The 25,585-nt window shown below is 35.3% G+C and overlaps 1 protein-coding gene across 1 annotated transcript in view; it reads left to right on the forward strand.

The window, feature by feature from the left end:
• MALRD1 (MAM and LDL receptor class A domain containing 1) overlaps positions 1-25,585 on the forward strand; it is a 794,572-nt gene that overhangs the window by 378,538 nt on the left and 390,449 nt on the right. The window lies entirely within an intron of this gene.

Consider the following 25,585-nt stretch of genomic DNA (forward strand, 5'->3'; position numbering starts at 1 on the left):
TGATTCGTTGCTTTCATAAAGAACAAAATCTTTCTGAATCTAACAAAAAAAATCTTTCAAGCTCAGACTCATCACACTGTCTTCCAGGCTTTCTCCAAGCCTCAGTATGTTGACCAGTGTCTGAGTTCTCTGTTGAGTCAGCTGCGTCTTAGATCCGTGAAATAAGAGAAATCTCCTTTGTTTGTTGTACGATTCAGAATTCAATCCTTAACAAATATCAATTTACTCAATAAAATATAAGAACATCAAGAACAGAGTTATTCGATTTTAATTGGGCATTACTATGGATGGACCTTTTACTTTATCCTTTTTAGACCAGTGGACATTGCGATTTGAATGGTTGAGTTTACATATTTAAATAGTTTAGGGGATTGAATATGCTCCTAAAGTCTTTTAAACTAAAATATCTTGTGGTAATTTGCTTAAAGAATTATATTAAAATGTTGAGTTGGTAGATGTTCAATATACACATATACACAATATACACATATAGTGACAGCATTGTAAGCAGTGGAAATAACAAGCACCATTAATCCATATGATATATTAGAGGGATGGAATGAAAACAAATATGGTATATATATTAAAATGACAAGACAGCAAATTTTGTCAATTGATATGACATATTAATATTTAAACCATGAGTTTCGTGTAGATACCAAAAGTGCCATTCCTTTGGTATATAAATTTTATCTCTTATAATTGGTAAAAAACAATAGTGCTTTAAAAAGAATGAATGTTTGTTCTGGCTTTTAGCATGGCAGATGAAATAAGGAACATTGTGTTTCTTCCTTGACTTCTCCATTCATGCCAAAGGGAGTATTTTAATTTGGTTAAGAGAGCATTCCCCAGTAGACAACTAGTTGAACAGTTTTCGCCTGACCTGTTTCTAGCAATATGTGGAATACTATAGAGAAAAACAAACATATTTCAAGGCTGTTTAGGGATTAGTATCCTTATGTAAATGTAATGCAGGAGCATTTCAGATACCTCAGACTTAATCTACTTCCTTGAGAAAAGCTTTACTTTCCATTCTCTGTTGACTCTTTGGATGGCAGCTGTATCAGCTTGGGTACAGATCCAAAAAAACAAAAAAAAACCCTATCATATAGGCTCTGAGTTGTGAGGGAGCAAGTTTTACATTGAATTGCTTCCAACTTTAATGAACAAACAAAATGGAATGCATGAGGAACAAATCAGTCTTGTTGGGAATATCAGATTCTTAAATTTGTGAAATCTCCAATAAAGTTTATTTTAAAAAATTTCCAAAGAAAAATTTTTAAATATCTATAAACTGGTATAAAATATATATTGATTATCAAATGAAGGGCACATATTAATAAAGGTAGAGTTCTTTTTATATCCTTACAATATTTAAGGTACTGTATTAAATTTTTTTGAAGAATGGAAAATAAAAAGAATGTCTGCTTTTAAGACCAACTCAGTATTATGGTGAGGGAGAATACGAGTAACACCTCAAATAACTCTAATATGTGGTATGATATACTTAAATGCCAGGAGAAATACGTAAAACTTTAAGAGGGTGCAAAGCAAATGAAGAAAACACCCAGCTGAGGACATCGGATGTGAGATTTATTTATAGGGCATGCAGGAGTTTGGAACCATACCTGGGGCTTATTTGAAGGAAAGACTCCTTCAGTTTGCGGGATAGGGGCGCCAAGTGTGAGCACAGTGGAACAAATAACCAATGTGGGGAGGAATAAGGGCATGAGACAGATCAGAGATGGTGACACACAGGCTGCCAAGGTGGCCTGTGAGTGGGTGATTTGGTTGAAGCAGGAACCTGGTAGCGCTGATTATCTGAGATAATACTACAAAGGAAGCAGGGAGCTAAACTGGGACCACGTTGAATATTAGTTTGTTTTAGTTTCTTCCCCAAATGGTCATACATTGAAAATGTATTGACTGCTTGGGAAACAAATAAAAAAGAAAGAAGGAAGGAAGGAAGAAAAGAAAGGGAGAGAGAGCAAAGAAAACAGTACAAGGTAAAAAGGAGGCACAGTATTCATTTATACAAAGCATGATCATTGGTAGAAATGGCTGCAGTAGAAAGACCCCAAGAGGAAAAAAACAAAACCCAGAGGTCTTTATACTATTATGAGCGCTCAAGTATATGCTTTCTCTTGGTAAAAGTGAAAAGCGAAAGTTTGCTTAGACTTGAACTGTGTAGTGATTCTGACAAACTATGACTTCATCATGAATTTAGAGGACTCTATTGGAGTCACTGATGATTTTATTTTTATTTATTTATTTATTTATTTATTTATTTATTTATTTTCATTTATTTAGCAAATAGTTATACAGTTTTTGTCTCTCTCTTTGTATAGGTTTTGGGGGGTGGAGGAGGGTGATATCCTGAACACATCACTGATATCATGAATATCTAATGGAAGTATAAAAAGGGTCACAAATGTAAGCCACATATGTAAGTTTGCATTTTCTGGAAGTTATATTTTTAAAAGTGAAAATAATTTTAATATATTTTCATTACTTCAGTATATCAAAAATATCATTTTAATATAAAACAAGACAAATATATTAATGAGATATTTTGCATTCTTGTTTTCATATTAAGTCTTTAACTCCCATGTACGTTTTACACTCACAGCACACCTCATTTGGGATTAGTTACATTTCAGTTGCTCAATAGCCACTTAGGGTAATGGCCACCCTAGTGGACAGTACAGGAGGTGAAGTGAATATCCTAGGGCACTTTCGGGTCTGTTCCTGACAATGGGGTTCCATTAGTTAGGTTACCATTTGTAAATTCCCAAGAATTGCAGTTGTGTTATTATTTAGATAGAAGCACAAATAGGTACCTCAAGACCACGGGTGCCATGTTCAAATGCACTGGATGCTAATCTCCAACTCCCTTCTTACTAGCTGTGTATTGTACAACTTTTCTGAGACTGAGTCTCTTCATCCGTAAAGCAGAGAGAATATTACTTACAACTTAGGCCCTTGAGAATAAAGAGGTCACTGCCTATGGTAATTTGCCTAGTCTCATGTCTGATACAGGGTGGATGTTTATTCAATAAAGTCAACTAATTTTATATGATTCTTTATTTTGGGTGTCTTTGTCAGTATTCATTAGGTGGTATAGATATTTGAGAGTAAGTCTCCATTATTTGCACTTTATTAAGAACATGTTTCTACCATTGGTTTTGACAAAATTGTTTTTCTTGCATAGAGCACAAGCATCTAATTTTTTTATTGCATTGTTATCATTCAATCTTATCATTTATTGACAACCTCTCTAATTAGGTATTTTCAATGTGTCATGGAAAATGTGTGTGTATGTGTGTATCTTTGAAATACTTGATGGTTGTTAATTACTCTTTACTGCAAAAACACTTGGAACTTGCACAGATAGAAGAAGGGTAAATGGCATTATGTCCCACAGACAGTGGCTACATCCATTCGACTTTTGGAGATGACTCTTGTTCACCTCCTTTTCATCTGTATTCATGTGTGTGGGCTAACAACTCCATCAAGGATAGCTTAAAATAGGGAAGACAAGGGGAGGCAAACATAAATATTTAGGAAGACATAATTGAACTGAATCTGCTATCATTGATTCTAACTAGTCAAGTAAGACCCAGGACTTTATTAGCAAAAGTCATATTAAATTATTATTAAGTCTTTAGAAGTTATATTTAAGAGCTTATTATGATGGCAGTTTTGTTAATTGCTTAATGATGATGGATAAAAATAATTGTTTAATGAATTTTAGTAAGAAAAAGGCAACCAAGATTCCTCTTCTAAATGTCCACATGCAAATGTAGCTAATGTCATATTCTCTATATTGGCAGATATTTACTAAAAATTCCAAGCATAATGAAGGCAGAGACCAGGTGTGTGTGTGTGTGTGCACGCGCGTGTGCATGTATGTTTTAAATCCCCACAGTTATTTCCAAATATGAGTTATACAACAAATATATTTTGGGATATCACATGCTAATCAACTTTTGCTTTAAAAAATGTATGTAAGGCAATGAGGACTAAATGGATTAGCTCCTCTTTGAGGTCACTCATTTCCCTGAAATATTTGGCAGTAGTTTAAAGGGCTGCTACCTACTGATGAGAATGCCGGCACAGCAGCTCAGGCAGAGTCTTGAGTTAGGAAAATCTGACTGATTGTGCTTGGCTCTAATTTAGTGAACCCTGTACACAATACTTAGAGCAAAGTGTGTGTGCCTGAGGTTTAACGATATAAACTTGGATCTTTGCAAGGCCAACTACATGTATGATTTCACCTGATCTACTTAACCTCTCTAATTCTTACCTTTCTTGTCTAAAAATGGGACTGGGACACCTGGGTGGCTCAGTCAGTTGGGCGGCCAGCTTCGGCTCAGGTCATGATCTCGTGGTCTGTGGGTTTGAGCCCCTAATCAGGCTCTGTGCTGATAGCTCAGAGCCTGGAGACTGCCTTGGATTCTGCGTAACCCCCTCTCTCTGTTCCTACCCCACTCGTGCGCTGTCTCACTCTGTCTCTCAAAAATAAATGTTTAAAAAAATTTAAAAATGGGACTATTGGAATCTACTTATGAGTGATTTGAAAAATAGTTAAGATAATTATATAATGCATTTTAAACAATACTTGGCAAATAGTTGGTGTTCAGCAAATATCATTTCTTTTTTTTTCTGTTAATCCTCTTCCCTGCTAGAGAGACTATAAAATTTAACTCTGCATACATTGAAATTTATTGAGAGCATATTGCCTACTTGCTATTTTCTCTCCATCATGTTCTACTTTTTGCTCAAAACAAGGGTTCAGACCTCCTCTTCCCTTCTCATTTCCTTCAAGGAAATTGCTCTCACAAAAGCCCCAAATATCTAATTGCTGAGTTTTCTGATTTAATTTTATTATTCATAGTAAGCAATGGAGAGGAAAGAAATATTAATGAGAATCACAGAAGTGAATGACTTGGTTGGGTATGATGTGGGGATAGGGAAGAGGAAAGAAGTTCTTTTTGAAATATACAGGCATACTCTCCAGAATACTTTTCAAAGTGAATGTTACATTAGAACACCTCAATTAAAAAACTGAGTTTTTAATACTCAAATTCATAGAATGCTTGTATCTCTTCTTTCTCAGTTTTTGCTGTTAGGAGGGGCACTAATATTTACACTGGAAAATATATTTATATCACCCCCAAACTCATTAGAATACTCTTTAAGTAATATATTGTACAGGAAGAGTCTCAAGTTCCATTCCAAATACAATTGGTAGACAAAGATGTTTTCAAAATTTCATGTAGTAGCAATACAGAAGATATTCATCTTGGACATTTTTATGGTTAAGAGAAGGCTATCACAGCAGCAAATGCACCTCAAGCTATTATCTCATTGTATGTTTGTCGCGACTATGTTTTTTCAGTGACTTTCACATGTAGTCATGCTTTGTCCAATTTGGACAATGAATGCCCCTGGAAATTGAGAAAGTATTGAAGAAATTTGTGGAGAGGAAAACAAAGCAAGTGAAAGAGATTATGATAGAAGAGAAGAGAAATTAAAATACAACAGTTTGACTAAGGAGAGCTGGCTTTGAAGAGGTAGACCGAAAAATTTAAATACATAAAACAGAGAACTCTTAGAATTTCTTATTGATTGATTCACTTCTAAGTTTGCTCATATAACATGTAATGTTAGTCTCAGAAGGACAAAAATGAAGGCTCAGAAGACCAGCTAATCAAACCGATAGACATTGCTGGCTCAAATGAATTTATGGCTCTCAAAACACAGTAATAAATACAATACCTTCATTGGTGTTTCACTGTGTTTCATTGGCATTTTTAGAACTTAGTTGTAGATGGATGGGTTTATGTGTATTGCATTATCATTTTCCCCTTTGAATAATGGAGAATTGGCTATGGATATAGCATTTTAAAACCCATTATCTGCATTGTAGGAACATATTACTAACAGTGTGCATGAAGGGGCTATGCTTAGCTTGTTTCCAGTGGGACACAGTGATGGATACAGTTAGCCCGCACTTGGACTTGTGAGTTCAAATTTGAGCAGTCAGGGATGGACTGGGCCTTTTCAAGTTTAAAAGTTCTGCTTTATTTTGTGCCATGTAGGTCTTTTGAAAAAAATATCTGTCTTCATGGATGTAACAACTAATAGTGTAACTAACTCCATCGCCTCCCCTTTCTTCTTTAATACAATTAATTTTTCTGGAACCCTTCTTTTTTCTATATTCCAGGAAAAACAAAACTTTTCTCATTATGGCAGCTAGGTGTCTGCGTGGCCTTCCACTTTCTCATGTCCCACATTTCTCTACTGCTGGCGACAGACCCTATTTTATGAATGTTCCTTCTTCCAACCTCACGGGTTATACAGCAGATATTGTATAAAATTCAATACAACTTGTGTAAAGAACCTCTCTGGAAATGCTAGCCAATATGTTTAGAATACTTGAAATCAGTTTGGGATATATCATAACATAGTAAGCAGGTTTATAAATATTTATTCATCAGCTTCTTCCATATTACTTATCCCATGTATCAGTTTTCAATTCATGACATCAATACTTCTTACAAAATTATAGAATGTGTTAGTAGAAGTTAGTAATGTTATATATTGCAAATAATATTACATGTTTGCTAATATTGGCATTGTATTAATTTAAATTTTCTCTTTAGGGGTAGTTGGCTGGCTCAGTTAAGCATCCAACTCTTAATTTCAGCTCAGAGCATGATCTCAAGGTCATGACAGTGAGCCCTGCTTCAGGCTTTGTGTTGGGTACAGAGCCGACTTGGGATTCTCTCTCCTTCTCTCTCTGCCCCTCCCCTGTTCACATGCATATACATGCACATTCTCTCTTAAAATAAATAAATATTTAAAAAATAAAAAGAACACATTTTCTTTAGTTGTTAGGGCAACCAATTAATATTTAATTTTTTAAAAATGTTTATTTATGTTGGAGAAGGGAGAGACACACAGAGCATGACCGGGTGGAGTTGCAGAGACAGGCAGACCCAGAATCCAAAGCAGGCTCCAGACTCTGAGCTGTCAGCACAGAGCCTGACGCAGGACTCAAACCCACGAACTATGAGATCATGACCTAAGCTGAAGTTGGACACAACTGACTGAGCTACCCAGGTGCCCTGAGATAACCAATGAATTTTTTATTGAAAATTTATTCTTTCATAAAGGTTTATAACACTATATTTTTACACAAATTAACTATATAAAAGTAAGTGCTGCTGTGAAAACAAGGTGTTATTTTTTTATTGAATCACCCAAGATTGGAGGTGTGCTAGTCTGCTATTATTCTGAAATAGACATTTTTCTGTTTCTTATAGTAATAAAACTCTCAATATTTAGTTAGACACATAACATTTCTCTGTTGTAGTAAATGGAAAAACATGTTATTACCATGGATTGAAAGAGTTAATAGTATATTACGGTTTCATGGTAAAGGCATTTAATATTTTTATGCTGATGAAACTAATGTTTTTGTAAGTGGTATCTTTTTGAAATTTCATTTTTAGTTTTCCATTGGTGTACGGACAAGCAATTAATGTTTTATAACATTAACCTTGTATATGGCAAGGGTAAGTACATTTATTTAGGTGATTTTTAATTTTTCTCAGTAATGTTTTGAAGTTTCTATACATTTTAAATATTTTTTAAATGCCAAAACAAGAATCTCATTATTTTTTTTGTTGACATACGCTGTCATATCTACAACATAGTGATTCAACAATTCTGTGCATTACTCAGTGATGACGACTAAATGTAGGCACTCTCTGCTGCCGTACAATGTTACTACAGTATTATTGACAATATTTCCTGTCCTGTACTTTTGACCTCCTTATTTATTTTATAAGTGGAAGTTTGCACTTCTTAATTCTCTGTGGCTATCTTGCCCATCATGCCACTCACCTCTGGCAACACCCAGTTCTCTGTATTTAAGTGTGTTTGTTTTTGTTTGTTCATTTGTTTTGTTTTTTAAATTCCACATATAAGTGAAATAATTTGGTATTTGTCTTTCTCTGTCTGACTTATTTCACATAGCATAACATCCTTGGGTCCATCCATGTGGCTGCAAATGGCATAATTTCATTCTTTTTTATGACTAAGTAATACTCCATTTGTGTGTGTGTGTGTGTGTGTGTGTGTGTGTGCATTCATGTGTATTTGTATCTCACATCTTCTTTATCCATTCGTCTATTCATGGACACTTGAGTTGTTCCATATCTTGGCTTTTGTAAATAATGCTGCAATAAACATAAGTGTGCATATATCCTTCCAAAGTAGTGCTTTTGTTTTCTTTGGGTAAATACACAGTAGTGGTATTTCTGGATCATATGGTGTTTCTATTTTTACTCCTTTGATGGACTTCCACAGTGTTTTCCATAGTGGCTGCCCCAGTTTACATTACCACCAACAATGCATGAGTGTTCACTTTTTCCCCACATTCTTGCCAACACTTGTTATTCCTTGTCTTTTTGACACTATCCCTTCTGACTGGTGTGAGGTGATATCTCATTTTGGTTTTGATTTGCACTTTCTTGATGAATAATGCTGTTAAATATCTTTTCATGAGTCTCTTGGCCATCTGTATGTCTTTGGAAAAAATCCCTATTCAGGTTCTCTGCCCTTTTTAAAAAATTTTTTCTTTAATGTTTACTTATTTTTGAGAGACAGAGACAGAATGCGAGTGGGTTAGGGGCAGAGAGAGAGGGAGACACAGAATCCGAAGCAGGCTCCAGGCTCCAAGCTGTCAGCCCAGAGCCCGATTGGGGCTCGAATTCACTAGTTGCGAGATCATGACCTGAGCGGAAGTCAGACACTCAACCAACTGAGCTACCCAGGTGCCCCAGTTCTCTGCCTTTTTTTAAATCATATTTTTTTGGCTATTGAATTGCATAAGTTCTTTATATATTTCGGCTATTAATCCATATTGGATATAAAGTTTGCAAATATTTTCTAAAATTCCATAAGTTGCTTTTTTGTTTGTTGATGGTATCATTTGCTGTGCAAAAGCTTTTTATTTTGGTGTAGTTCCAATAGTTTTTTTTTTCCTTTGTTTACCTTTCCAAAGGAAACAATTATAAAGATGTTGCTAAGGCTGTTGTCCAAGAGATTACTGCCTACGTTTTCTTTTATGAGTTTGATGGTTTCAGGTCATACATTTAGGTCTTTAACCTGTTTTGTGTTTGTTTTTGTGTATGGTATAAGAAGGAGAGCCAGTTTCAATCTTTTGCTTGTAACTGTCCAGTTTTCCAACATCATTTATTGAAGAGACTGTTTTCCCCCCATTCTGTATTCCTGCCTCCTTTGTCATAGATTAATGTACCATATATATGTGGCTTTATTTCTGGGCTCTCTCTTATGTTACATTGATCTTTGGGTCTCTTTTGTGTCAATTCTTTAATGTTTTGATTAATATAACTTTGTAGTATTTCTTGAAATCTGGGACTCTGACACCTTCATTTTTGTTCTTTCCCCCCCCCCCCCCAACCAAGATTGCCTTAGCTGTTTGGGGTCTTTTGTGGCTCCATATAAATTAAAAATTTTTTAAGTATTCATTTAGTTTCTGAGACAGAGAGAGATGGAACATGCGTGGGGGAAGGGGAAGAGAGAGAGGGAGACACAGAATCCTTAGCAGACTCCAGGCTCTAAACTGTCAGCACAGAGCCCGATGCGGGGCTTGAACTCACAAACTGTGAGATCATGATCTGAGCCCAAGTCAGACACTCAACTGACTGAGCCACCGAGGTACCCTTCTATATAAATTTTAGCATTATTTTTTTAGTTCTGTAAAAAATGCTATTGGTATTTTGATAAGGATTGCATTGAATATGTAGATTGCTTTGGATGATATGGACATTGTAACAATATTAATTCTTCCAGTCGATGAGCATGGTATATCTTTCCATTTGTTTGTGTCATCTTCAGTTTCTTTTATCAGCATCTTATTGTTTTCAGAGTATTGGTCTTTCATCTCCTTGGTTAAATTTATTCCTAGGTATTTTCTTCTTTTTGATTCAATTGTAAATGAGATTGTTTTCTTAATTTCTTTTTCTCCTACTTTATTTCTAGTTTTAGAAACATGACAGATTTCTTTATGTTAATTTTGTATTTTGCTTTGTATTTAACTTTACTAAATTCAGAGGTTTTTTGTGAAATGATTAGCCACACACACACACACACACACACACAAACATACACACACACACATATGTATACACACACAGATATATATAGTTTGGCATATGCACATAGTGATAGTTTTACTTTTCCTTACAAATTTGGATCTTTTGTTTCTTTTTCTTGTCTGATAGCTGTAGCTAGGACTTCCGGTAGTATTGAATAAAAGTGGTGAGATGGGACATCCTTGTCTTCTTCCTGATCTTAGAGCAAAAGTTCTCAGGTTTTCATCATTGAATGTGGGGTTTTCATATATGGACTTTATTAAGTTCAGGTATGCTTTCTCTAAACCCAAGTTGCTGGGAGTTTTTATCATGAATGGATGTTGTATTTTGTCAAGTATTTTTTCTGCATTTATTGAGATAATCATATGTTTTTGTCCTTTATTTTGTTCATGCGATGTATCACATTGATTTGATAATATTGAATCACTCTTGTATACTCGGAATAAATCCTACTTGATCATGGTGAATCATTCTTTCAATGTATTGTTGAATTTAGTTTTGCTGCATTTGTTAGATGCTGCATATTATGATGTTTATCTGCACATTGGCTTGTCTCTAGTTATACTTAGAAGATCTCTAGTTTTCCACATGTCACCAACAAAGATGTTCTATGATTTCTGTGTTGGTAATTGGCTTCTTGGGAAGTCATTTCTGGAGTCATTCCTGGGGGACCACACAACAGATAACTCCTTTAACTATTTCAATAATTTTTAATATTTATAATTCTTTCTATAAAATCACCTTCTGTTTAAAGTATTTACAGTAATTTATCTTACCCGCCTTTAAATCCTGATTGATCAAGCATTTGGTACCAAAGGTTTTATTTTATTGTTTTGATCACCTGTGGTATGAATTTTCTAACTGTGCCATTCTGATTCTGAGAATATGGACTAGTTTGCTTACAAATAGAATTATAGCATATGATGGGAAATGTTGGAAAAAGATACTTAAGTTTAAAAAAAGAGCATAGGGGAAGAAGGGAAAACCATTTTTATATGAGACAATAAGAAAGGATTGGACACTATAAATCACTGGTTTTCGGATGAAGTGTTAGGAAATGATGAAAATTGAGAATGGAATTAACTAAAGACTGTGTTCTGTGAACCTTGCACAGGTAGCATTTTATACCGTATTTGTTGAATTAGTACTGAAATAATTTGAAGTGTAGTACCCAATAAACCAGTTTATAATGATTATTTCATTTCTTGTTAAATGGTCAGTGATAGTGATATCATTACATAATTCTCAAAAATATGCTTTTGTAACTTAAGTATGTTCCTTTGCATTAACAGTTTGGTTTTTAAGAACCCTACAAAAGAACACTACATTTATGATCTCTTAAGTAATGTATGTGTTTGTGTTTTTTTGTAAACTTGATCCTGATTGGAATATTTATATTATAATCAAATTTAGAAATCATAACACTATCAGCATATTATCTTGGTTATCAAAGTAAAATTAAACTATTCTTTTTGTTTGAGCCCCCAAAATATATTCTAGTTAAATAAAAACTAAGAACGGTCATATGATAAGCTGTTTGAATGGTTGAGTGTAAGTGAAACAACAGAGATTATGTTTCTCTTGGAAGAAAAATATAATTATGTGAAATCAAATATATTTCACGACCCAATGAACTTAATATGTCGGGAAATTTCAGCCTCACTTGAACTGCCAATTGGCTCTACCCTACTTATGTAGTAATGGAGAGATGCAGTTTAAAATACTTTAACTTTTAACTATAGTCCAACAAAATGTCCTGTATTCAATTTAGGATTTTTTCCACATGAGCCATTTATTTTATTTTGTGGAAAGAATACTGAAAATTAGGATATCTGAGGGCTATTATTTTAACTATATTTGGAATTTCCAATGAACATTATCTGCTTTAACAGACGTATGGATAGACAACCAAAATAAAATTACTTAATCAGAATATTATTTGAAATACCACATTTGCTAATATAAAATTGTATGCCAGAATGCCTTTTCTATCTTTGAAATCTTTTCATCTAAAAAATGTTTTCAGAAAGAAGCTGTAACCATTTTAGATCCAGACTTCTTGTTCATTTATTCCTATTTACATCTCTGATATTGTTTTCTGAGATTACTTTCTTGTTTCCTAAAATGTATCTATAAGAAGTCCCTTTAATGATGGTCTTTTGATAATAAATTCTAATTTGATTAAATGCTTTAATTTCAACGTAATGTTTGAAAGATAGTTTCATTGGGCATACAGGTTTAGTTTGGCTATTATTTTCTGTTAAATATTTTAAATGAACATTTCCCACGGTATTTTGGCTTCTATTGTTGAGATTAAGAAATCAGCTCTAATCTAATTGCTATTCCTTCATATGTAACGTTTCTTTCCCTTTCTGTTCTTAAGATTTTCTCTTTTTTTTCTGGTATTCCACTAAATTGTGTGAATTCAGGTAGTTCTCTTATTTATCCTGCTTGAGACTCATTGAACTTTCTGAACCTGGGGATCGATGTGCTTTGTAAATTCTTAAACATTCTAAGCTATTATGTCTTTGAATATTGCTTTCCCCCATTCAGTCTTTTCTTTCTAGATCTCTGGAAACTTATTTTGGATCTTTTCATCTCTTTTTCCTTTTAAAAAATGAAGTACAATTTAGATATAGTGAAATGTACACATTTTAGTATATAATGCAATGAATTTGGACAAATGCATACCTGTATAACCCAAACCACATCAAAATATGGAACATTTCCATCACCCCAGACATTTCCTTGTTCTCCTCATTAATATTGTCCCCTAAAAAAATACTTCCCCTATCCCGCCAGTCAGAGACAACCAATGCTCTGATGTTTATCACTATATATTTTTCTGTCATGAGTTTCCCATCAATGGTATATCTGGCTCCTTTTTCTCAGAATAGTTTTTAATGTTTATTTATTCATTATGAAGGAGAGAAAGGGAGAGGGAGAGAGAGATTGTGAACAGGGGAGGTACAGAGGGGCAAGGAGAGAGAGAATCCCAAGTAGGCTCCTCGCTATCAGCACAGAGCCCAGTGCAGGGCTTGATCCCACAAACACGTGAGATCATGACCTGAACTGAAGTCAAGAGCCAGACACCCAACCGGCTGAGCCACCTAAGGATTCCTCAGCATAGATTTTTGAAATTTATATTGTCAAGTGTATTCCTAATTTGTTTATTTTTATCAATGAATAGTATTCTATTATGTGAATGTATTATTTTTTTAATGTTTATTTTTGAGAGAGAGAGAGACAGACAGACAGAGCACGAATGGAGGAGTGGCAGAGAGAGAGGGAGACACAGAATCTGAAGCAGGCTCCAGGCTCTGAGCTGTCAGCACAGGGCCTGAAGTGGGGCTCGAACCCACAAACCGTGAGATCAAGACCTGAGCCAAAGTTGGACACTTAACCGACTGAGCCCCCCAGGCGCCCCTGTGTGAATATATTTTTATGCGCTCATTCTGTTGATGAACACATGGGTTGTTTCAGATTATTGAATACTGTGCATTAAGCTGCTGTTGAAATTTGTGTATACATCATTTTGTCGACATGTGATTTCTCCTTGTAAATACCTGGGGCTGCAATTGCTTGGTCATAGGACGGATGTATGTCTCATTTTATAAGAAACAAGAAAAAAAGTAATGATTATATTATTTTATAATCCCAACAGCAGTGTATGAGATTGCAAGTTGCTCCTTATCCTCACCAATATTTGGTTTGTTTGTTTTTTTAATCTTAGCAGTTCTAGAGGGTATGAAGTGATGTTTCATTGTGTTTTCAGTTTATTTTAACCTGATGGTTTTTACCTGTGCTTATTGATCCTCTCTATATATTCCTCTATAGAATGTCTATGTATTTTTTTATCCACTTGTATGTTTAATACTGAGATATGTATATATAATATATATACACATGTATGTATATAATATACACATATATTATATACCTATATGATATATATATGTATATATATATATAGCAATTTTTTCTTAGTGTCCTACTTCTTTACTGGTATCCAATTTCTTTAATGAGAAATGTCCAATTTATCAATTTCTTCTATAATGGTTCATACTTTCGGCCTTACGAAGGAACCTTTCCTTACCCAAGGTCACAGAGATATTCTTTTATATTTTCTCATATATTTTAGGACTTTAGCTTTTATATTTAGGTCTCTGATTTATCATAAATTAATATCATGTATGTGTTCCAGAGTCATTTATTGAAATGACTTTTATTTACCTATTGATTGCCCGAAAGCCTTTGTCAAAAATTAATTAATCATATAAGTGTAGAACTAAAACTGGCACTTTATTCTCTCCCATTGGTCTATTTGTGTACTCTTACCACTTATTCTACATCCTGTATATTTTTATCTTAATGTTAGAGTCTACTGGAATATTGGTTGTGATAGCATTATACCTGTCAATTAGGGGAGGATTGATATATGAATAATACTAAGTCTTTCCATCCAGGGGCATGACCTATCTCCAATTATTCGGATATTCTTTCATTTCTCTCAGTACTACTTTCTAGTTTAATTGTATAGGTCTTGTCCTTGTGTAAAAAAGTTCTCTCTAACTTTTTAATGCTATTGTTGGTGGTACTGTTTTATTTTACAGAGGTTCATTGTTAGTATATTTGACTTTGTATGATGAGTTTATATCTATGGCTTTGCAAAATTCACATGTTAATTCTTTAGTCACCTTTCATAAATTCTTTAGGACTTAAAACCATTGAACATGATAAAAGACAGTGTTATTCTTCCATTGCAAGCTTTGAAAGCTTTATTTATGTATTTTTCTTGCTGGCCAGAATGGATATCCAAGACAACAGCAAAATAAGTGGAAGGCAGATACATTTTGCCTTGCTTCGCATTTTAGGGGGAAGCAGTCTGCCTTTTTCCCTTAGGGATGATGTTAGCTGTACATTTTTAAAGTAGAGTCCTTTTTTAGTTTGAAAAAGTTTCTTTGTGTTCCTGATCTTCTGAGAGATTTAATCATGATCGGATAGTAAGTTTTGTCAAATGTTCTTTCTGGATTTATGAAGAAAATTGTGTGCTACTTCTCCTTTAATATCTGTATTTCATTAACTGATTTTTAAAGCTTGAACAAGCCTTGCATTCTTAGATTGAACCTCACTTGATTAGAGTGTGCTGTCCTGTCTATATTTTAGATTTTAGTTGATAAGTTTCATTGGAGATTTTGCATATATATAAATGAAAAGCATTGTTCTGTAACTTTCTTATTTTGTACATTGTCTACAATTATCTCATCTTTTACAGTCCATATATCACATTCATTTGTATATTTATATATCCTCTTATGTAATTTTATTGCATGTTTTCAGGCAATTTAAAAATTCCTTCTCTCCCCCCCTCCCCCGCTTGGCACATAATTGGAACTCAATAATTATTTTCTTTAAAAAATGTTTTTATTATGTTTATTTATTTTGAGAGAGAGACAGAGCACAAATGGGGGAGGGGCAGAGAGAGAAGGAGACACAGAATCCGAAGCAGGCTCCAGGCTCTAGGCTGTCAGCACAGAGCCCGACGTGGGTCTCCAACCCACAAGCCGTGAGATCATGACCTGAGCCAAAGTCAGATGCTTAACCGAGTAAACCATCCAGGCACCCTTCAATAATTATTTTCTAAATGAATTAATGAGAAAGGCAAAGGGAATTCCCACAGATGTGGGTATGGAGTTGGTTCACAAGGCAGTCAGCCAAGATTGGGTCAGGAGGAGGTATAAACTTCAGAAGCAGTATCTTCAAGAAAACGTATAAGTGAAGAATTAAATCATAGATTTGACTATATTCAGAGGAGATTGTATCTCTATTTTACAATCAAGTGAAAGAGAAATAGGGAATATTTGAGTACAGGGAAAGTAATAATTGTATAAATTAAGTGTAATAAACTTAAATATATATGTGGTTAAGTCAAGGACAATATGTATATATTTTCAATAATAATGAACACCGAATATAAATTTAACCAAAAATTATAAAAACCTTTGAATATATGAGTATATGTGTTGGAGAAAAGAGTAGCGTAAGACTTACGTCCTTATTTCCCAAAGGACAAAAGCAATAGGTTATACCTAAAATTAAAAAAATCAAAGATTAGCATAAATATTCTATTTATACCCATGCAGAAAATACCAGACAAAATAGATTAAAAAAACTGAAAATGAATCGATCTAAAGTAATAGTGATAGACTTAGTGTGGAAGGAGACATGAGTTATCTGACATAGTATTCAACTTTTAAAACTCCATACATGCATTATTTTAATAAAAAAACAAAAATTGATTCAAAGAAATTTTATCTGGATAAGAAGGTTATATATAATGAAGATAAAACTTGTCTAGTTTAGAAAAAGTCATCAGGTTTCTTAAGACTGGGATTGTCAATCAGACAGTGTATTTTTCCTTGTCATTATAGTGTTCATAAATAATCTAAGATCATTTAATGATGCAAAAATCAATATTCTTGTGAATTAAAGTCCTCTGGCCAAATGAATATTTTCAAGTGGTCTTTTAAAGATTAAATTTCTTAGAAAATGTGAATTTACACTTTTTGGAAAAAAAGTAAGTCATTGCTAAAATATATGCTATTTCAGTAGAACATGAAGATAAAAGTTCATCTCATTTTTGTTTCTTTTGCATTTTAGTAAATACTAAATACAAAAAGAAAGAAAGAGGATGATAATGTAAAGCATGAAGGAAACATTTCTATAAAACTTTTTAAGGAAATGTGTTCTTATAAGTTTCTTACTTTTTAATTGAAGTATAATTGACATACATTATGTTAGTTTCAGGTAACTGTAAAACATCAGGTTTGACATTTGTATATATTGAAAATTTATTAGCACAATGTCTCTTCAGCCTCTGCCACCATACAAAATTATAACTTTTTTCTTGTGATAACTTTTAAGATTTATTTTCTTAGCAACTTTTAAATATTACTGACTTTAATCACCTTGCTGTATATTGTATCCTTATGACTTATTTATTTTATCACTAGACATTTGTGTCTCTTCATCCCTTTCAACTATTTTACCCACCCCCTCCAACCTCCTTTCTCTCTGGCAGCTGCCAATCTATTCTCTATGAGTTTTGTTTGGTTTAGTTGTATTTGTTTATTTGTATTGCCTTTTAGATTCCATACATAAGTGAAATCATATGTTATTTGTCTTTCTGTGTTTGGTTTATTTCACTTTGCATAACATTCTCAAGTTCCATCCATGTTGGGAGAAATGACAAGATTTCATTCTTTTTTATGACTGAGTAGTACTTCATTGTATATATACACCACATCTTTTTTATTCATTCATCTATAAATAGACAGGTTGTTTCCATATCTTGGCTATTCTAAATAATTCTGTGATGAACATAGGGATGCATATACCTTTTTTGACTTAGTATTGTGATTTCTTTGGATAAATACCCAAAAGTGGAATTTCTGCACGGTGGCAGTTGTTTTTAATTTTAAGGAGCGTCCATAACATTTTCCATAGCTTCTGTACCAATTTACATTCTCACCAATAATGCATGAAGGTTTCTTTTTCTCCATGCCTGCACCAACACTTAGTTATTCCTTGTCTTTTTTGAAAATAGGCATTCTTACAAGTATGATGATATCTCATTATGGATTTGATTTGCATTTCCCTGATGGTTAGTAATGTTGAGCATCTTTTCATGTGCTTGTTGGTCATCTGTATGTCTTTGGAAAGATGTCTATTAAGGCATCTGCTCATTTTTTAATTGGATTGTTTGGTTTTGTGTTGTTCAGCTGTATGATTTCTTTATATATTTTGGATATTAACCCCTTATTTGGATATATGATTTGCAAATATCTTCTCCCATTCATTAGGTTGCTTTTCGGTTTGTTGATGGTTTTCTTCACTTTGCAGAAACTGTTTAGTTTGATGTAGTCCCATATGTTTATTATCTTTACTTTTGTTGTCATTGCCTTTGGAGTCAGGTAACAAAAAATGTATATTTATCACCAAGGGCAGAGTCAAGGAGTTTACCCTCTATAGGTTTTTTCTTTTCTTTTTTTTAATGTTTATTTATTTTTGAGAGAGAGAAAGCAGAGGATGAGTGGGGGAGGAGGGGCAGAGAGAGGGAGACATAGAACTCAAAGCAGGCTCCAGGCTCTGGAGCTGTCAGCACAGAACCCGACGCGGGGCTCGAACTCATGAACTGTGAGGTCATGACCTGAACCAAAGTTGGACATTTAACTGACTGAGCCACCCAGGCGCCCCATCTGTAGGTTTTTTCTAATAGTTTTATTGTTTCTGGTCTTACATTCAAGTCTCTAATTTAATTTGAGTTAGTTTTTCTGTTTGATGTAAGATAGTGGTCCAGTTTCATTCTTTTGCATTGGCATCCAGTTTTCCCAGCACCATTTGTTGAAAAGACTGTCTTTTCCCCATTGTGTATTCTTGCCTGTGTGTCACAAATTGTCTCTGTCTGCTTGTGTTCATTCTGGACTCTCTGCTCTATTGTTCTATGTGTTTTATGCCTATACCATACTGTATTGATTACTATTGTTTTGTGATATAGTTAGAAATTAGAGAGCACAATGACTTCATCTTTGTTCTTTCTCAAGATTGCTTTGGCTACTGAGGATTTTTTTTTTTGTTGTTTCTATACGTAGTTTAAGATTGTTCTATTGTGTGAAAAATGTCATAGGGATTGCATTGAATCTGTATATTGCTTTGGGTAATGCGGACATTTTTACAATATATTCTGCGAATCCATAAGCATAGAATAATCTTCCATTTATGTGTCTTCTTCAGTTTATTTCATCAGTGTCTTACAGTTTTCAGAATATAGGTCTTTCAGTCCTTGATTAAGTTTATTCCCAGGCATTTTATTCTTTTTGAAGCAATTGTAAATGGGGTTATTTTCTTAATTTCTCTTTTTGATAGTTTTTGTTAAAAATATATAAAAACACAGCATATTTTTGCATATTAATCTTTTACCCTGAAACTTTTCTGAATTCATGTATTCTAAAAGGTTTTTTTTTGTTGTGTTGTGTTGTGTTGTGTTGTGGAGTCTTCTTTCCTTTCCAGCTTGGTCTTAATTTCTTTTCCTTGCCTAATTGCTCTGGCTGAGACTTCAAATACTATGTTGAATGAAAGTGGGAAGAGTGGAGGTCCTTGTTTTGTTCTTTGTCTTAATTGAAAAGCTTTCAGCTTTTCACTGTTGAGCATGATTTTATTTTATTTATTTATTTATTTTTTTATTTTTTTTAAAATTTTTTTTTTTCAACGTTTTATTTATTTTTGGGACAGAGAGAGACAGAGCATGAACGGGGGAGGAGCAGAGAGAGAGGGAGACACAGAATCGGAAACAGGCTCCAGGCTCTGAGCCATCAGCCCAGAGCCTGACGCGGGGCTCGAACTCCCGGACCGCGAGATCGTGACCTGGCTGAAGTCGGACGCTTAACCGACTGCGCCACCCAGGCGCCCCTGTTGAGCATGATTTTAGTGTGGAGTGTCATGTATGACCTTTATTACATTGAGATATGTTTCCTCTATACCTACCTCACTGAGAGTTTCTGTCCTAAATGAGGTTAACATTTTATCAAATGCTTTTTTCTGTATTTTTTGCGATGATCACATGATTTTTGTCCTTTAATTTGCTGATGTGCTGTATCACATTGTTTGATTTGCAGATGTTGAAACATCCTTACATCTATATAAGTTGTATTTCATGATGATGTATGATCCTTTTAGTGTACTGTTGATTTCAGTTTGCTAATATTATGTTGAAGATTTTTGCCTCTATTTTCCAGGATTTTTGGCATGTGATTAATTATTTACTTTATTATTATTATTATTATTATTATTATTATTATTGTGTGTGTGTGTGTGTGTTTGGTGTCCTTGTCTGGTTTTGGTGTCAGGGTAATGTTGGCCTCATAAAATGAGTTTGGGACTATTCCCACTTCCTTGGTTGTTGGAAGAATTTGGAAAACATAGGTATTAAATCTTTTATGTTTGTTAGGGGCACCTGGATGGCTCAGTTGGTTAAGCATCCCACTCTGGATTTTAGCTCTGGTCATGATTTCATGATTCGTGAGTTTGAGTCTTACATAAGGCTCTGCACTTACAGTGTAGAGCCTGCTTGGGATTTTCTCCCTTTCCCTCTGCCCCTCCCCTGCTCACGTGTGCTTGTTTTCTACCTCCCTCCCTCTCTCCCTCCCTCTCTCTCTCTCTCTCTCTCTCAAAATAAACTTAAAGACTTTCATGTTTGCTAAACTTTACCAGGGAAACCTCCTGGTCCTGAACCTTTCTTGTTTCAAGGTGTTTTAATTTGTCATTTAATCTCCTTGCTAATATTTCTCCTATTCAGATTATCTGTTTTTTCATGATTTAGTCTTGGAAGATTGTTTCTTTCTAGGAATTTATCCACTTATTTCTTAGTTGTCTGATTTGTTGGTCTATAATTATGATCCTTTATATTTTTATGGTATCAGTTTTAATTTTTCCTTTCTCATTTTCAATTTTATTTATCTGGGCCATGTCTGTTTTTTTCTTAGTGAAAAAAGTTTTCCAATTTTATCTTTTCAAAGAACCATCTTTTATTGACTTTTTTCTGTCTTTTTAGTCCCTATTTGATTTATTCCTACTCCGGTCTTGGTTATTTCCTTTCTTCTACCTAATTTAGGCTTTTTTTCCCCTTAGTTCCTAATGTGTAAATTTGGATTGCTTATTTGAGATTTGTCTTGTTTTAAAGTAGACCTGTGTTGTTGTAAACTTTTCTCTTAGAACCACTTTTGCAGTGTCCCACAGATTTTTTGGGGGTATCCCACAGATTTTGGCATGTTGTATTTACATTTTTACTGTGTCAAAATATTGTTTGATTTCTCCTTTGATTTCCTTGTTGACCCATTGGTTGTTTAGTAGCATGTTGTTTAATCATTGTGTCTTTTTTTATTTTTCCAGTTTTATTCATATAATTGGTTCGTAATCTCATACCAGTGTAGACAGAAAATTACTTGGTATGATTCCAATCTTAAATTTATTGGGGGCATCTGGGTGGCTCAGTCGGTTAAGCGTCCAACTTCAGCTCAGGTCATGGTCTCACGGTTTGTGATTTCGAGCCCCACCTTGGGCTCTGTGCTGACAGCTCAGAGCCTGGAGCCTGTTTCAGATTCTGTGTCTCTCCATCTCTCTGCCCCTCCCCTGCTCGTTCTCTGTCTCTTAAAAATAAATAAACATTAAAAAAAGTTTTAAAAATCTCTAATTTATTTGGACTTGTTTTGTGATAAGCATGTGATATGTTCTGGTGAATGTTCTATGTGCACTTGAGAAGAAAGTGTATTCTGCTGCTTTTGGGTAGAGTGTGGTGTATTTATTAAGTCTTTAGGCCAAATGTGTCATTTAAGGCCAACGTTTATGTTTCCTTATTTATTTTCTGTCTGGATGGTTTATCCATTGATGTAAGTGGGATACTAAAGTCCTTTAATATTATTGTATTGCTGTCAATTTTCCCCTTTAGGTCTGTTAATATTTGCTTTATATTATACACACACACACACACACACACACACACACACACACACACACCTCTGTGTTAGGTGCATAAATGTTTACAAGTGCTATATGTTCTTCTTGGATTGACCCCTTTTCGTTGTGTAATACACTTCTTTGTTTTCATCACAGTCTTTGTTTTGAAGTCTCTTGTCTGGTAGAAGGGTAGTTACCCCGGTTTTCCTGTGGTGTCCATCTGCACGAAACATCTCGTTCCGTCCCTTTCCTGTCCATCTCTGTGTGTCCTTACATCTGACACTGTCACTTCTAGGCAGCATATAGTTGGGTCTTGTTCTTTAATCCATTCAGTCTTTCTGTGTCTTTTGATTGGAGGATTTAGTCTGTGTTTAGTCCATATGGTGCAATTACTGGTGGTTATGTACTGATAGGTATGGTATTGAGTAGCCCCATTCTGTTCATCGTTTTCTGGCTGTTTTGTAGTTTCTCACTATCCCTTTCTTCTTTTTCTTCTTTTGTGGTTTCGTGACTTTCTATAGTATTATGCTTCAATCTCTTTTTCATTACCCTTTTATGTCTCTTTAGATTTTTGCTTTATGATTACCATGAAGGTCACATATAAGAAGAGGAGATACACTCACACACACACACACACACACAGCAGTCTACTTTAAATTAATAGCAAGTTAAGTTTGAATGCATTCTAAACCTGCATTTTCACTTCCTCCTATCAATATGTTTTTCATATTACATTTTACATTTTTATGTCTCCCCCATCTAATTAAAAGTTATTTTTCTACTCCTTTTTCTTTTTAACCTCTGTACTAGCTTTATAAGTAATTAGTCCACCCCCTTTCCTATATATTTACCCTTGCAAGGGAGATCTTTACTTTATGTTTTGTTATTGGTAATCTAGTACCCTTTCTTTTCAGCTGAAAGCGGTTCCTTTAAACTTCTTGTAGGGCTTGTTTATTGGTAGTGAACTTCTTTAGTGTATGCTTGTCTGGAGAACTTTTTATCACTTTTCCAATTCTCTTTATAGGGTATTCTTGGTAGAGAATTCTTGGTTGCAAGTTTTTTCTTGTCAGCACTTTGAATATATCATGTTTCTCCCTTCTGGCCTGCACAATTTCTGCTGAGAAATCTGTTGATAACCTTATGGTGTTTCCTTGTATGTAACAAGTTGTTTTCTCTTGCTTTTTGAAAGAATTTCTCTTTTTAACTTTTGACATTTTAATTATAATGTGTGTTAAGAGTTTCTTTTGGTTCTTACTATTTGAAACTCCATAGGCTTCCGGGAACTGAATGTCTGTTTTCTTCCCCAGGTTAGGGAAATTTTTGGCCATCATTTCTGCAAATATGTTTCTGTTTCAGATTCTGTGTCTCTCCATCTCTCTGCCCCTCCCCTGCTTGTTCTCTGTCTCTCAAAAATAAATAAACATTAAAAAAAAGTTTTAAAAATCTCTAATTTATTAGAACTTGTTTTGTGATAAGCATGTGATGTGTTCTGGCGAATGTTCTATGTGCACTTGGGAAGAAAGTGCACCCCCCCCCCCCCGCCGTGCTTTCTTTTCATGTCTCCTTCTGGGATCCCTGTAGTATGAGTGTTATTTTCATTTGATGTTGTTCTATAAATCCTGTAAGCTATCTTCACCTTTTAAAAGTTTTATTTTTATTGTTTTGTACCTCATTTGGGTGAGTTCCACAGCCCTGAATTCCAAATCACTGATCCGTCTTGTGCTTCATCTAGTCTGCTGTTGAATCCCGCCCATGTATTTTTCACTTCAGCTATTATATATACTTTAAACTCTGTCATTTCTGTCTGGTACTTCTTCATGTTTGCTGTCTCTTTGCTGAAGTTTTCTCTGCATTCAACCATCCTTCTCCCTAAGTCAGTGAACATTCTTTATAACAATTACTTTGAACTCTGTATCATTATCAAGTAAATTACTTCTCTCCATTTCAATGAAGTTTTTTTTTCCTGGGGATTTATCATATTCTTTTATTTGTAACGGGTTCCCAGTTCCTCATTTTGGTTGACTCTGTGTTCGTTTCTCTGTATAATATCTATCTTTCCCATTCCCGAATAGGTGGCCTTGTTGTGAGAGCTGTAACTTACTATTTGATCTTTTCCTTGGTTGTCCCTCATACTGTCTCGCTGATTGATTCAGACCCCTTGGGTACAGAAATGCAATCACACCTGTCCACTACAAGCTGGTGCTCAAGGGGTTAGCCCTTGGGTGGGCCCTGCATGGGGTGGCTTTGGGGTGCCACAAGGCCAGTGGGTAGACAGAGTGTTTGCCTGCTGCCTCTGGCAGGTCTGTGTGAGTGGTGGGGGTCAAGCACTCACCTACTGCCTCTGGTGGGGCAGTGTGGGGGAGTGGGGTGCTCGGGGCTGTGGAAGTAGGACATGGGGATGTGGTGCTCAAGGATTGCCTCTGGCAGGGCCACGGCACCTCTGCACAGGGCGGAGGGGGTGGGGAAAGGCGGCAGGCACTAGCTGGAGAGAATGTGCAAAAATTGTGCTTGGCAATGGCAGCACTGACCAGGTAAAGGGAGAACATAAAAATGGTGCCTGCAAGCATCTCTTTCCTTGGGTAGTGTTCCAGGAGTTCTTTGCCCCTCTTGCAGTCTCTTTAAGATTTGTGAATGAATTTCCTTTGCATATGATTTAGATTCTTTTCAAACCACTGCTTTTGCACTGGGTCTTGAGGCTGGTGAATCCGCGTGTAACCCTTTAGGAACAGAATCTCCATTCTTCACAGACCTGTAGTTCTCCTGGATGTTAAGTCCAGTTGCTTTTCAAATGCCAGACATTTTGGAGGCTTGTGTTTGTCACGCAGGTTTCGAGGCTGGGGGTGCCTGACGTGGAACACAAACCCCTTCTTGCAAAGGGAGAAGTTCCATATTCGAAGATCCCTCACACTTGTGGCAGTCTGTGCCAAGGGTGGGGATTTGGTGAGGTAATGTCTATGCCTCTTCTCTGTCTGATTGTGGCCCTTTTATCCACTTTTGTGGAGGAGCTCGTCAGCTCATTCTCAGAGGGGATGGTTTCTGTAAGTAGCTGTACACGTGTCTATGGAAGGAGGTCATTTCAGGATCTTCCTATGACCCCATTTTGAACCACCTTCCAACAGTGATTTATTGAGCTCCTACTTCATGAGACAGTTTCTACTGTAGGCCCTGGGGATACAGTGGAACGTAAAACAGACTCTGCTCTCATGGAGCTTGCATTCAGGGTGTGGCTTCCAGCACAGGTTTCACCTCTCCGGTCCTCAGGGCTACCATCTGCTTTAATGTGGGCCTTCTCTTGTTCACTGATGCAAAGGAGTTGCAATGCCAATTTTTATGTTTTCTTCAGAGGAAGTTGTACCATATGTAGCTGCCTTTTCACTGTGTTTGTGGGAGGAGGTGAGTTCAGGAATCTCCTCCACGGCCATCTTGAACTGGAGCCCCTCTCACACTTCTATATGTACTGTTCCTCACTTTGAATTGCCCTTGGATCTGTGGGCTGAACATCGTTCACAGTGTTTTCCTAAAAATTACAAAGGTCAGTAATCCAGGGGGCTTTGGAAGTTTTTTTGCACTGTTTTGTGGCTGTGACCCAGGCATCAAAGTAAGAATATAGTTCAGCATGGAAATAGAAAACTTGGAATCGTCTGTCAGATTTGCACTGAATAGTCAAGAAAACACATTTATTAGTTCGAAACAATTTGTGACCAGCATGTTTCTTCTTCATGTTGGACAGTGCAAAAGCGATTGAACTGAATGAAATGCAGTTCTTTACTGCTCACTTAGCATAAATTATTGTTTATACTGGTAAATTGAGAAGCTATTTGTGAAGGGACTTTAATTTTGACATCTTTATTGCCTTTTCAAAGAAAGCTCATTTAAACATGTGC

This window comes from Lynx rufus, unplaced genomic scaffold, assembly GCF_022079265.1.
Source record: "Lynx rufus isolate CCGP_SWC_20201006 ecotype Redwood Valley unplaced genomic scaffold, mLynRuf1.p SCAF_7, whole genome shotgun sequence".
In the NCBI taxonomy this organism is placed as follows: domain Eukaryota; kingdom Metazoa; phylum Chordata; class Mammalia; order Carnivora; family Felidae; genus Lynx; species Lynx rufus.